The sequence below is a fragment of the Bos mutus genome, chromosome 21, assembly GCF_027580195.1.
Source record: "Bos mutus isolate GX-2022 chromosome 21, NWIPB_WYAK_1.1, whole genome shotgun sequence".
NCBI lineage: Eukaryota > Metazoa > Chordata > Mammalia > Artiodactyla > Bovidae > Bos > Bos mutus.
Genome location: NC_091637.1, coordinates 34,101,339 through 34,116,486, shown reverse-complemented (window position 1 = coordinate 34,116,486; position 15,148 = coordinate 34,101,339).

Here is a 15,148-nt window from a genome sequence, read left to right as displayed (position 1 = left end):
CGGGGATTTAAGTGAGCAGAAAGGTTCAGAAATAAAAATGTGGCAGTTTTATATTTGTTCAATTTTACGGTCACTGTATTTTAAAAACATTCAGGGATGGAATTGGGAAAGATAGATTGAAGTGAGAAATTTATGGGAGTGAGAACTTAGAGGAACTCAGCACAAAAATTACCTCAGGCATGGCATGAGTGTGTGGGTGGAGGTGGATGGGCTTCTCTCTAACTCTTAACATTAACTTTAACTTTACAATCACAGAGGAAAGAAATTACTGAAGTCCCCTAGCCTCCTTTTCAATGGAATCAACGGGAAACAGCTCATTACTGCTTCTGAATGAGAAAGTGTCCCTTTTCATAATGGGAGACATTTAGATGTTCAGCAAATCAACTGCTTAGACTGGTTGAACATCTGTGGGTGCTTTATTTTGGTTAATGGGGATATTTCAAAGAGCTCAGCTCAAGGGAATTTATGACTGAGCAAGTTTTATTCAGTACTGGGTTTCCTAACTCCTACTCCATCAGACCTCCTCCTTTCCTCCCTGCCCCCTCTCCCTAAGTAACCCGCTTCCTCCTCCTACTGTTGGAAAAATACTTCAGCATATCTGGATACAACACTCTGTATTCCTATGTTCACCTCTTTTTATGTTTATATATTTATAGTGTTTTATTTATGTAAATTGTATTATTTTTAGCTATTAATTTTGTATGTGATCAACCTATGATTTAATTAGGATCTTGGCAAGGGGGAGGGCTGGCAGTATCTCTTAGCAGAGGAGGGGAAGTGCAGACACGGCTAGTAGTGGTGAGTCGTGGCCCATATCAAGTGGAATTACAGAAGTTGAGACTACAGTGTCGGTCTTTTTGTTTCTGCAGTATTCAGCAGGACACTTCAGTGTGTGAACTTTTAATATATTTTGCCCGGTGGTTCTGTTGCTGCTGCCAAGACCACTGATGATACTGATGACACTGCAGAAGGAGCATGCGTTATATCCTTCTGCACACTTCTTCTGACTTCTTGCCAGCTTTAACTCCCTGTCTTTCTTCATGAGCATAGCTTTAGGACCTGAGTTTATGCCCAACTGTTCTCGGGTGTCAGCAACCTAGATGGACTTCACTGTTAGCAAGCAGAAGATCTGTATTCTTTCAACTGAAAACTTAAGAAAGCTATTTACCCCCAAAGAAGGGCTTCCCTGGTGGCTCAATGATAAAGAATCCACCTGTCAATGTAGGAGATGCAGGTTTGATCCCTGGGTCAGGAAGATCCCCTGGAGAAGGTAACTGGCTACCCACTCCAGTATTCTTGCCTGGGAAATCACAGGACCAAGGTGGGCTACAGTCCATAGGTCACAAAAGAGTCAGACATGACTTAGCAACAAAACAACAACAAATCCTGGGAGGGGCAGTTAGTGAGACCCCCAGATCCCAGAACATCAAAAATATAGAAAATAAGAAAATGTGGTTAGTATACCTATTTACCCCAAAGATCCTACTTGTGGGGAGATGCTTCTTAAATTTCTCTGCAATAGACTTTCTTACAGCTCTCCTCCTTTCCCCATTAACCCACTCATTCACTCACTCACTCATATTGTTAACAAGTATTTGCTGGGCAGTGACTATTTTCCAGGCACTGGAAACTACCATCCTGGATATACAGCACTGGTAGATACTGACCTAACCTCATGAAGACCATACTCACATTGCTTAATCTCATGTTGCCCCTACTCACAAGGACCCCTTCTTAGTAGAGAAAACCAGCATTCTATAAAGCTTCGATATGAAAGGACTGTGCTCAGAACATTTTATGCTACCATTGGCTGAATACCAGTGGAAGCGAAGGTGATGGAGAAACAAGGAGAATGAATGGTGATGTTGAGATGCTGTGGGGCTTTGTGCCAGTGTCAGAGCATGAGGGAACTGAGAAGCCTACACTCAACCATCAATCAAGTGGACTGTAAAGGAATATAAAACGGTTAAGTAAATAGAGTTATACTTGTAGCTTAAAAGTACAAAACAGCATTCATAATCATTATTTGTATTTATTTCCTATCCTCCTGAAGATGTATTTGTGCTGTCACAGAATGAATAGAATTGAGACTTTCATTGCACACATCATCTGATTTTATAGGAATTTCTGACTATTGCATCAGGTTTTCAACAGGACTTTCTTCTGGGAGACCAAGGCAGTACATTTGCCCCCACCCCCATCCCAGACACCTATCTCAACTCTTTGATGCTGCATACATGCAAGAGGATATTCCCTGGGGTTCCTCAGTCCCCAGTGAGAACCACGTCTACTACAGCTAGCAAGCATGGGTCCAGAGCAGCCCATGATCTGCCAATCTTCTCTGACCTCTGACCTGTTTCATGAGGCCTTTCTTTCTCAAGCCTAACACAAAGAAGATGCACAATAAATATTTATCGATTTAATATATTTTGTTTTCCACTTGTATACTCTTTCTCGGGTAAGAGATGCTTATTACTTTCAGGCAAGAAGCATTTGAATAAATGAAAAGGAAGAGCAAGTCAAGGTCTCCATGTAAATGTTTCCAGCTAGGAGCGGGGGTGGGGGGAGTTGATTTTCCACTCCTGGTCCTTTATTCTAGGTACTGACCGGTTCCTAAGCTAACAAGGCACATTGGCCTGTGGGCCTGGGTTGTCTTCAGTGCACCCAGAGAGAAGAATAGATGGTTTGCTAGATCCAGGAATTTCCCAGGAGACTATCTCTATTGTTCAACAAATCATTAATCCGGAGTGTCAAAGCCACAGCTGAGCACTAAGACAAGTAAACCAAGCACTGGTTGGTCCCTTGCCTCAAAGAGATGAGTCATGATTAGATGTCTCACTATCAATAAGTTCAATAAAAGAATGAAAGCTTGAGAACAAAAGCTGCCTTTCACAATTTCAAAGAACCCTGACCATATGATACATATAGAATAATGGGTTGAGGGTACTGCCACACACTTCCACTTCTGTACAGCAGCCAGAGGACATTTCCATTATTATCTTAGCAACTTCATTGCCCAGGGATCCGTAATTCTTAAGTCACTGAACAACTTGAACAAAACACCTAGAAATATAGCACAAAATATATCAAGTATTTTTTAAAGGCTTGGTTGAATTCACAAGGAAGTAGAGAAACCCCAAGAGGATCCTGTAAGCTGTAAACCAAAATAGGAACCCATTTACTAGGAACTAAGATTTAGATCTTAATGGTAGTGCTGGGGAAGGAGACAAAGCCTTAGGCCCATGCAAAGTAAGTCATGGGTGTCGTTCAATTGCTAAGTCATGTCCAACTCTTTGCAGCCCTATGGACTGCAGCACACCAGGCTTCCCTGTCCTTCACTATCTCCTGGAGTTTGCTCAAACTCATGTCTGCTGAGGTTGTGGGAGGTCCCACATAAATTCAGGTCCCTCGAAGGCCTAAACCCTACAGAAAAGACACAATAGGAAAAAAAAATAGTCATCTCACTCAAAGGAAAACAAAGAAGCTGGCCTATCTTGACATGGATTCTGGCTGGAAATTTTACAGAAGGTCTCCTCTGAGAATTTGTAACCTTAAGCTTGCCCTCACTTGGATTTGGTATTCTAACTTACTATCTGCAGGATCCAGGACAACCCCTATGAAAATATTTTCTTATCCATTCTAGGGCAAGCATCCATACCTGAATTAGTATAATAACCTGAGTTAGTAGTTAAATGCTTGATTTAGAAAGAAATGGTGGCTGGTGAATGCATTGTCATTTTATTAGTATACTGCTTATTTTACATATCTGTAAGTCTTTATCTGGGCTTCCCAGGTGGCTCAGTAGTAAAGAATCTGCCTGCCAAAGCAGGGGACAGGGTTTAATCCCTGTGTTGGGAAGACCCCCTGGAGGAGGAAATGGCAACCTGCTCCAGTATTCTTGCCTGGGAAATCCCAGGGACAGAGGAGCCTAGCCGGCTACGGTCCATGGGGTTGCAATGAGTTGGACACGACTTAGCAACTGAGCACTGAGCAAGTCTTTACCTACCTACCTACGCTTATACAGAATTCATCCATTATGTGACTGAGCCCCTCTAAAGTATCTCCTTTTATTGTCACTCAAACTTGAGGTAGAAAAAATGTCTTTGTTATTGAGAGACTCTTGAATCTGCATGGCTCCAGCCAACTCTGTATGTTGTCACCTGTCCTGGTACTTTGACAGGGAGAAGTCTTGATATATAGACCAGATTACAAGCTGTCCTAATTGATTAGAACTTTTCAACATCTAGGAACACATGCCTCTCCTTCAAGCCAACATAACTGGGTTCTTTAAATGAGCATTGCAACCACATGAAATAAAGCTAGTTGTATCTTCCCAGAAATGTACTTGTTCAGATCACCCAACTTTTCCATGACCTGCCCTTCTGACATCTTGACCTGGCTCTGGGTCTTCCTCTCCTTCTCCCTCCTTCCCTACTCTCTCTCCCACCCTGCATTGCAACCTGAAGTCTCAGCTCCAAACCAGATCATGCCAATACTCATTGCTTACCCTGTGGGCTAGTTTGTCCTGCACCAACTCCTTTAAATTGTCTGCTAAAATCCCTTCCTTATATGGTTCTGGTTGAGAGTTGGTCAAGAGAGTAACTTCCTTGAGATTTACTTGGAGAAGGTAATAAAGATAACATGCCAAAGTGCCAGTGGGGTCCAGCTTGTCCTCACTCTCCTCCCCTCTTCTTCCAGACTGCTGGTCCTGTTGACCAAAGATAGCTCCAGGTCCTCCTCACATGGTTACTAACACAGCTTTCCACAGGCCTCCCATGACCTCCTCCTTTGCTAAGTCCCATTTTAAAGGTCAGACATACCTGGCATTTCATACAGTCTGGATATTGACTCCTCTGATCCTCCAACTTCACTTCTGGACCTTCACCCTCCTCAGAACCTCCCATAATTAAGTCTAGTTTCTATAATAAACACTTTGCTCAATGATGAATAGTGGTTCTGTTCCTCTGATTGAATGATGACTGATTCATCCTGTTATCTGGTGCCCATAATATACAACTGGTTGATAAATATTTGATATATCAGGATTTAACCTGAGCATTTTTTCCCTGAACTACGGAGTAATGAGATCAGACAGAAAAGATGAGATGGCACTACTCAAAAGGAGTATTGATTGCCTCAGTCTGTAAAGTTCTTATTAGCTCATTTTCCTGGTTCAAAGCATCATTTTCATGTTCTTCTGCTTCTGTCCCACCCCTGCAACCATTGAGTGCTCAGATTCACAGGTTTTGTGTCAAGGCAGAATTGCCAGTTTTCTTCTCACTGTTTCCTTGCACTCTCCACCCCACTCACATTTGTGTGTTTTATAGGCCAGGGCCAGCAGAAATGACACCACTCTCTCACACTCTGGAAAGAACTGGTTTTGAGCCATCATGTTGAAAGCCGCCTCACTGGTATTGTGGAGCAGAAAGCCCGTCAGCTAAAAAACGGGTATAACCTTCTTGGCACACATTATTTCACTCAGTGAGTACACCCCAGCAATTCTCATTTAGACTTTTTAACAGAACAATTTTGTAGCATTTCCATTTATTACACATTTAATTGCCTTTTAATTGGTGCAGCTGTTTTCAGCATGTTTGAGGCATATTTTAACTATCTTCCTTAGAACCTATTCAGGCTAACTTCCTGCCCTGGATTACATGGATTACATTACTGTTGGCCAAAACTTTGTGCTTGAGCCTCTGAGTTTAATCAAAGAGTGACTGTCTAATATAAAGGAATCTGATATCCTTAATTTTTATGGGCATTGGAGAAAGAACAATACAAAAATTTGGAGGTAATCTCAGAAGCAAAACCACCATTGTAATACACCAAGTTTATGTCAACTTGTCAAGAAGATCACTGGATCTTGGAGTCCAGGCCATTAAATTTAAGTTCTAAATCCTTATTTTCAAGTGATATGTCTTAGGCAAGAAGTTCAGCTTTCCTGGACTAAAGAGATTGGATTGTATAATCCTGTCTGCACTTAATATTCTTTCAGTCTGATTATAACTTGACTAAAGATATTTACAACTTATATATTTGAAACATATTTAACATTAGTAACATAGTTCTAAAATTTGGGGTTTGAATTTTTTTTTTTTTACCTTTGGGACAAATAGGTTCTTCTTACTTGTTTATTTCATTCATTTATTCATTTATTTCACTAAGGAATATAGTGGTAGGGAAGATTCTAAAGAGGTCTTGGCTACTAGAATCTCTGAGTCTTGGTTTTCACACTTGTGTCCCTGGATTAATAAAATCCACATCACTGGAGGAATGAGAAAGAGAGATTAAAAAATGTATTTTAAGAAATGATGGCTGAAAACTTCCCAAATCTAAAGAAGTAGAGTTATCCAGGTATAGAAAGTACAGAGGGTCCCAAACGAGATGAATCCAAACAGATCTACATAAAGATGTGTTATAATGAAAATGGCAAAAGTTAAAGAAAGGCAGCAAGAGAAAAACAAAGAGTTAATTACAAGGGAACCCCTCTCTCCCCAATAAGGCTACCTACCAGCTAATTTCTCTACAGAAACACTACAGACCAGAAGGGAGTGGCAAAATATATTCAAAGTTCTCAAAAGGAAAAACATGCAACCTAGGATACTCTACCCAGCAAGATTATCATCTAGAATAGAAAAGATAAAGAATTTCTCAGACAAGCAAAACTAAAAGAATGCAGCAATACTAAACTTATCCTAAGAGTAATATTGAAAGGTCTTCTCTAAGTAGAAAAGAAACAAGAATCTATAGAAAAGAGAAAATCACTACTGGAAAGAGATACACTTAAATAAGCCAGTACATAGAGTTCTTTTTTAAAGTTTGTGAAAATGATGATAACTACAATGAGGAGCTAAAGGATGAACATGAAAATGCAAAAGAAAGCATCATAATCATAAAATATGGGGGAGAGGATTAAGAAAATGTAGATTTTTTGATGCTGTTTGACTCTACAAAGCTTCCAGTTGAAATCAAAGAGATATAATACACTATATCCCCTACATACAGATGAGTTCCATTCCAAGAACATGTTTGTTAAATCCAATTTGTTAGTAAGTCCAACAAAGTTAGCCTAGGTACCCAACTAACATGATCAGCTACATAGTACTGTAATACTGTAAAAGAATGAGATAACATCTTTTCACCTCACTCCACCCTCTCAATTATTTTCACTTTTGTTTCCATTGTTTCACTTGGTGCTTCTTAGCAGTGCCAGCTAATTACCACTGCTTTTACACTTGCTTCTGAACACCGTGAACACAGAATCTTGGAATAAAGAAACTGTACTACTGTATTCTATACAGTACTATAAAAGCACTGGACAGCATATTAAAAAGCAAAGAGATTACTTTGCCAACAAAAGTCCATATAATCAAAGCTATGGTTTTTCCAGTAGCCATGTATGGATGTGAGAATTGGACCATAAAGAAGGCTGAGCACTAAAGAATTGATGCTTTTGAACTGTGGTGCTGGAGAAGACTCTTGAGAGTCCCTTGGACAGCAAGGAGATAAAACAAGTTAATCCTGAAGGAAATCAACCCTGAATATTCACTGGAAGGACTAATGCTGAAACTGAAGCTCTGATACTTTGGCCATCTGATGTGAAGAACTGACTCACTGGAAAAGACCCTGATCCTGGGAAAGATTGAAGGCAAGAAGAGAAGGGGATGACAAAAGATGAGATGGTTGGATGGCATCATCGACTCAATGGACATGAGTTTGAGCAAACTCTGGGAGATGGTGAAGGACAGGAAACCCAGGTGTGCTGCAGTCCATGGGGTCACAAAGAGTCGGATATGACTGAGTGACTGAACAGCAGCAACACAAAATCACAACCACTTGCAGAGGATCCACACACATGACCATGTACGCCAGACACATGAACTAACTTATGGGATTGGACATGCAAACACACAATCAGTCTTTGAAAGCTCACAACTTGAAGGTTAGTATGTGGGGACTTACTATGTTAGAATACTTGAAAAAGCAGAGCAACCACAAATCAAAAGCATACAACAGATTCACAAAAACCAAAAAGAAGAGAATTCACACATAATACAAAATAAAACCATCAAACCACAAAAGGAAAAACAAAAATGAAAAGAAAGGAACAAAGAAGAAATACAAAATCAATAGGAAAACAAAGATTAAAATGATAACAAATACATATCTAGCAATAATTACCTTAAGTGTCGGTGGACTAAATGCTTCAAAGACACAGAGTGACTGAATGGATAATGAAACAAGAGCCTACAATATGCTGCCTACAAGAGACCTTAGGATGAAGGACACCCATAGATTGAAAGTGAGGGAAAGGAAAAAATAATTCATGCAAACAGAAATGACAAGAAAGTGGGGTGGTAATACTCGTATCAGACAAAATAGACCTTAAAACAAAAGCCACAAAGATAAAGGACACTGTATAATGATAAAAGGATCAGTACATGAAGAGGATATTACACTCATTAACAAATACGCACTGAATATAGGAGCACCTAAATGCATAAAACAAATAATAAATGACATAAAGAGAGAAATCGATAGGAATACAATAATAGTGGGAGACTTTAAACACTCCACTGATATAAATGGACAGATCTTCCAGACAGAAAATCAGTAAGGCAACAGAGATCATCAATTATGCAATAGAACAGTTAGATGTAATTGATATTTTTCCAGAAAATTATATTAAAAAAAAAAACAGAACATACACTTTTCAAGTGCACGTAGAGTATTCTCTAGGATAGAGCAGATACTAGTACACAAAACATGGCTTAACAAATAACAAATGCTGGAGAGGGTGAGAAGAAAAGGGAACCCTCCTACACTGTTGGTGGAAAAGTAGCAGCCACTATAGAAAACAGTATGGAGTCTCCTTAAAAACATAAAAATTGAGTTACCATATGATCTAACAATCCCAGTCCTGGGCATATATCTGGAGGAAACTTTAATTTGAAAGATTCATGCACCCCAATGTTCATTACAGCACTAGTCACAACAGCCAAGACATGGAACCAACCTAAACAGCCATCAACAGATGAATAAAGATATAACTGAATCACTTTGATATGCACCAGAAACTAACACATTGTAAATCAAATGTGTGTGTATGTGTGTGTGTGTGTATGGCACCTCATTGGGTTGTCATGAAGGTAAAAGATAACAGTCATGGAAGTTCTTCACAAACTGAAAGTTGATGTATAAATATAAGCCATCATTATTTTAATAAGAAATATACCCCTAGGTCATGGGAAGAGTTCTTTCTGATAAAAAAAAAAAAGTCTAGGTAGATTATGGTAAAATCTCAGTTAATGCTGGGACTTCTTGTTTCTAGACTCTTTCTCTGCTTTATATGGAGTGAAAATATAAGAAGAGAAACCAGTTCAGTGGGCCACTTGAGAAAAACTCTGGATGTAAAAAAAAGCCTTGGAACTATATATATCCAAGAATCCCCTTCCCTCTGGCTGCTGGCTGGAGTTCTACCTCTTAGAGGCTCCCATCTGAGAATGAAGGTGGGAGAGAAGGTGAGACCTTGCTCTCTGTGGGAAGTGGCAACCTGGGATTCTCTGCATCTTCCCAGCAAGCTCTTGATATCTGTACTTTCATCATGACTTAGATTGAAATCATTGGTGGGGATGCCCCAGAAATTGTTGAGAATTGCATATGAGTTTGGGTGAACTCCAGGAGTTGGTGATGGACAGGGAGGCCTGGCGTGCTGCGATTCATGGGGTTGCAAAGAGTCGGACATGACTGAGCGACTGAACTGACTGACTGACTTGTGAGCTCATGAGAAGCACATCCCAGACTCCCAGTAAATGCTTCAGATTGAGATTTAGGGGGTGGTTTCACTGAACCCTGGCTCCCCTAGCAATTCCAATGGTTGTATGACTCCCTTAGGCTACATAGCATGACTTCTATTTTCCCTATTGGAGCCTGTCCAATAAAAATATCTTCTTTTCCACCAATGCCATGAGTAAAAAAAATTTGTTAAGCACTTACTGTAAAATACCATGAGCCAGTCACTTTTCTAAATGCTCTACATGTATTATCTTATTTAAACGTCATTATGATCTTATAAGATCAATCCTGTTACTTCCTCCACTTTACAGATAAAGAAACTATATCTTTATCTGTATAGAGAGGTTAATTTGCTCAGAATCACACAGTAAAACATGCAGAGCATAGACTTTTGGAGCTCTAATATCCTTATGAAATTAGCCGGTGGGTAACACAACACCAGTCAGTATTTCACGGTAATACATTTTGAAAGTCCAATGAAAGTTCTGCATGAGTGAGCATTTCTCAAATAGTGGCCATTCTAAATGAGCTAAGCCCTACAGAACCACTGTTGGAGTGATCAGAAATTTAAAGTTATTGGTAAAATTATAAATACAGGAGGGAAGTGTTTGGTGCCAATAGACATTGTTTAAAAATAGGAACTGGTTTTTGAATCAGAGGTGCAACCAGGGGAATGATGAGGTGACCTCTTCAAGAAGCTCTGTAAGAGGGTCTTGAATTCTGATCACTATCACCTTTCCTACTGAATTGAGATCCAAAATATCTTCTTACCTGATATTCAAGTTAGGGTTCAGAAAGATCTCTTCACTCTAAAGAAACACTGTTTGGAATCTTAGGATATCAGCCAAGATGGAGCCCATATGACATTAATGTGATTAAAATATTCAGCTGCACTCACAAGATATTTTAGTAATTAACACCATTTCCTGAATCCAGTGAAAATAGTATGCATTCCTTCCTAGAGATGACTTCAAATGTGACTATTATAGGGTTGGGTTGAAGGAAGAGGAAGAAATGTAGAATAAACAAGGAAGTTAAAGAATTGCTTTTGCAACAGACATCTGAATCCTACTGCACAAACTAGAACATTCAAATACCATGACATTTCCTTTAATGAAGCTGACTCTGAGGTCCCCATCTCTCTGAACTGGTGGGAAATCCAATTTTAGTCATTTCTAGGTTTCCCTCTCCTCCTGCCCTCCACCTAGAGATTTGTGAGAGTCCTAAAGTTTCTTTGCAGAGAAGATTATTCAGAAAGGCCTCTCTCAGTATACAAACAGCTAATGCAGCTCAGTATCAAAAAATGGGCAGAAGACCTAGATAGACACATCTCCAAAGAAGACACACTGATGGCTAAAAAGCACATGAAAAGATGTTCAACATCATTAATTATTAGAGAAATGCAAATCAAAACTACAATTAGGTATCACCTCACATACATCAGAATGGCCATCATAAAAAATCTACAAACAGTAAGTACTGGAGAGGGTATGAATAAAGGGGAACCCTCTTGCACTGTTGGTGGGAATGTAAATTGATACAGCCACTAAGGAGAACAGTATGGAGGCTCCTTAAAAAAAATCTAAAAATAGAATACCATATGGCCCAGCAATCCCACCACTGGGCACAAAGCCACAGAAAACCATAATTCATAAAGGCACATGCACCACAGTACTAACTGTAGCACTGTTTACAATAGCCAGGACACTGAAGCAACCTAACTGTCCACCAACAGAGGACTGAATAAAGAAGATGTGGTACATATATATAGTAGAATATTACTCAGCTATAAAAAGGAACCAAATCGGGCCATCTGTAGAGACCTGGATGGACCTAGAGACTGTCATTCAGAGTGAAATCAGAAAGAGACAAAACAAATATCATGTATTAATGTGTATCTGTGGCATCTAGAATAACAGTATAGATGATCTTATTTGAAAAATAGAAACAGATACAGACATACAGAACAAATTTATGGACACCAAGGGGAGAAAGGGGGTGTGGGATGAATTAGAATTGACATATATACACTACCCATACTATGTAAAAAATAGGTAACTAATAAGAACCTTTTGTATAGCTCAGGGAACCCTACTGAGTGCTCTGTGGTGTCCTAAACGGGAAGGAAATCCAAAAAAGAGGGGACATATAGATACAGCTGATTCACTTTGCTGTATGCTAGAAACACAACATTGTAAAGCAAATATACTCCAGTAAAAGTTAATTTTAAAACTTTTTTAAGAAAAGACCCCTCTGGCAATTACTTCCTGGGTCACTCATGCTGATCATCATCTTTCAAGATCACATTTCTTCTTGGAAATGAGAGGCCCTGCTGTGACTGTACTATAGACAGGCTCAGTAATCTTTATACCTTTGGGTCCTATTTCTGGGGCTGTACTTTCCTGGAAACCATGAATCGTTCCTTACTGAGAACCTGGGCCTCCCTGGAACACCTTAATGGAGTGAGGCTCTGTCCCTGGTACTCTGCATTTGGGATCCTCATATCATTCAAGTCATTTTCTTCAAAATTCTTTTTTCTATGTAAATTAATATGGTTTTTTTGATCATTTATCTTCATTGTTTATTTCCCATCTTTCTCTAGCCCCTTTCCCATATTAATAATGACATCAAACATCTACTGAAAGCTTACTATAAACCAGGTATGAGTCCAAGGACTTTTAAAATAAGCTCTTTTAATTATCAAGATAATCCTATGATATGGGTTCTATTTCATAAATCCTATTTTACAAGTGAAGCAACTGAGTCCCAGAGAGCTAAATAACTCATCTAAAATCACACAGTTAGAACAGTGAAGGCAGGATTTAGACCCAGAGCATCTGGCTCTAGAGTTCTACCACTTAACCATGGTGTCAGGTAGTCTTTTCCTATTGTTGCTGCTAAGTCGCTTCAGTCGTGTCCAACTCTGTGTGACCCCATAGACGGCAGCCCACCAGGCTCCCCCGTCCCTGGGATTCTCCAGGCATGAACACTGGAGTGGGTTGCTATTTCCTTCTCCAATGCATGAAAGTGAAAAGTGAAAGTGAAGTCGCTCAGTCATGGCCGACTCCTAGCGACCCCATGGACTGCAGCCGTCAAGGCTCCCCCATCCATGGGTTTTCCAGGCAGGAGTACTGGAGTGGGGTGCCATCGCCTTCTCCTCTTTTCCTATTCCTCTCATCCAAAATTTTACTTCTGGATTGTTAAGAATATGCTCCCTCCCTCCCTCCCTCTCTTCCATTCTCTCTCTCATTCTTCAGTGCTCATTCAGACAAAACTTAAATTTACTGTTTTTTTCCCTCACCCTCACATCCACAGCCTTTATTTTCTTGCTGAAATAATTTAAAATGATTTTCTCAAGCAGTTTTTTGTGTTAAACATTCTGGAGCCTGGTATGTCTGAGATTATTTTACCCTCATTTTTATGGTTAAAAAAGTGTTAATTGCTCAGTTGTGTCCAATTCTTTGTGACCCCATGGACTATAGCCCACCAGGCTCCTCTCTCCATGGAGTTCTTCAGGTAAGAACACTGATGTGTGTAGCCATTTCCTCCTCCTGGGGATCTTCCCAACCCAGGGATCAAACCCATGTCTCCTGCATTGGCAGGTGAAATTTTTACCAGTGAGCTACCTGGGAAACCCAGTATTTTGATAATAATATTTTTAAAGCTTTAAGATCCCCTGGAGAAGGGGATCCACTCCAGTATTCTTGTCTGAAGGGTTGCCAAGAGTCAGACACAGCAATTACAGGGGGAAAAAAATGCCACAGGTCATGGAATAATGAGTTGAAATAACCTGGGGACCATCCCTGCAAAACCTGTCATATCCTTCTTTAATTCTGAAAAATTCTTGCTTTTTCTTCTCCCCTATATTTATTTTTACCCTCTTCTGAGATATCTAATATACAGATGTTAACTTCTACTTTTATCCTCCATGTCTCTTGGCTTTCACTTTTATAGTGTCAACTGTTTTAATCTTTCTTAAAATCTTCCAGGAGAGTTCTTAACCTTAGCTTTCAGTTCACTCTTATAGCTACATCCATTCTGTTATCCAAATAATCCACTGAGTTCCTTATTTCAACAACTCTATTTTTCACTCTTAGCATCTTCAGTTGGTTTTTCTTTGTTCCTGGATCATGTTTTCCAAAATCTTCCCTTATCCTATTGAGGGTACTTCCTATGCTTGTTTTTAAATCTGATTCTGTCTGATTTATTAATTCTACATCCTTTGCTGTATGTTTCCCTTTTGTAGCTTTTCTTTGTGAGCATACATTTATTGTCATCTTTTCCCTATGACTCATATTTCCCTGGATATTTCAACTGCATTGGCTGATAGTGGGTGTCCAGAATAAAGGGTGAAAGTTCAGGTTCTTGCCTGTGCCTTTTCTGGTGAACTTAGGAAAATAGTCAATATGTGGAAAACATACTTCTGGACTCCACCATTCCCTATTCACTCCCCAAGTCCCCAAAAAAGTGACACTGACCCTCAAGGGAAGTTCCTCCAGTTTTTAAAATAATGGCTAATATTTCTTGAACACTTGGTACACATCAGTCCAGGTTTAAGCACTTTTACATGTGTTTCATCTTCTAAACCACCCTAAGAATTAGGTAGCATTATTATGGCCATTTTAGAGATGAGAAAACAAAGCCAGGGAGAAAGCAAGTAACTTCCCCAAAGTCACAGAGAAACAAGTGGTGGAGCCAAGATTAAAATCTGAACTGTCTGGCTTTAGAACTCAAGCTCATAGCTTTTATACTATGGGGTTGGGGAGACCTGGAAAAGGAACTTTCCAGGTCCTCTGCTGCCCTGATTATGATCTGTTTTCCATCCAGGTGGGCTCCAGTACTTCCCTGATATTCCCTGATGCTTCTAGCTGGTGTGGGGACAGCAAGACTGTTTTTCAGCCTGGCAAGCAATTTTCTGCTCCAGCAATGCAAGAGAACGAGCAGGATACAACTAGAAAACTTCTGTTTCCAATGTGGCACCAGATCCTTTCTCCTTCTACACACTCTCTCCCCCTACATTTCATCTCCCCCATACACTCCTCCCACTGCCCCACCGTACACCCTGCAACCCCATCACATTCTGCCTCCCCAGGATCTTTTATTTATTCATCCCTTCATTTATTACTGCCATATTATTACATGCATCAAACATGTTTATGTGACATCTTTGGGGTTGGTTCAAGGGAGGCAGCCAACATCTCATATTAGGTCATATTAGGCAGGAAACATCTGTATATGTAATTTCCGAAGTAATTTATTCACTAACACAAGCCCCTCAGAGAACATCTAGCTTCATGAGTGCTAACCTCTACTCTTCACCAGATATTTCCTCTACGCTCATATTCAGTCT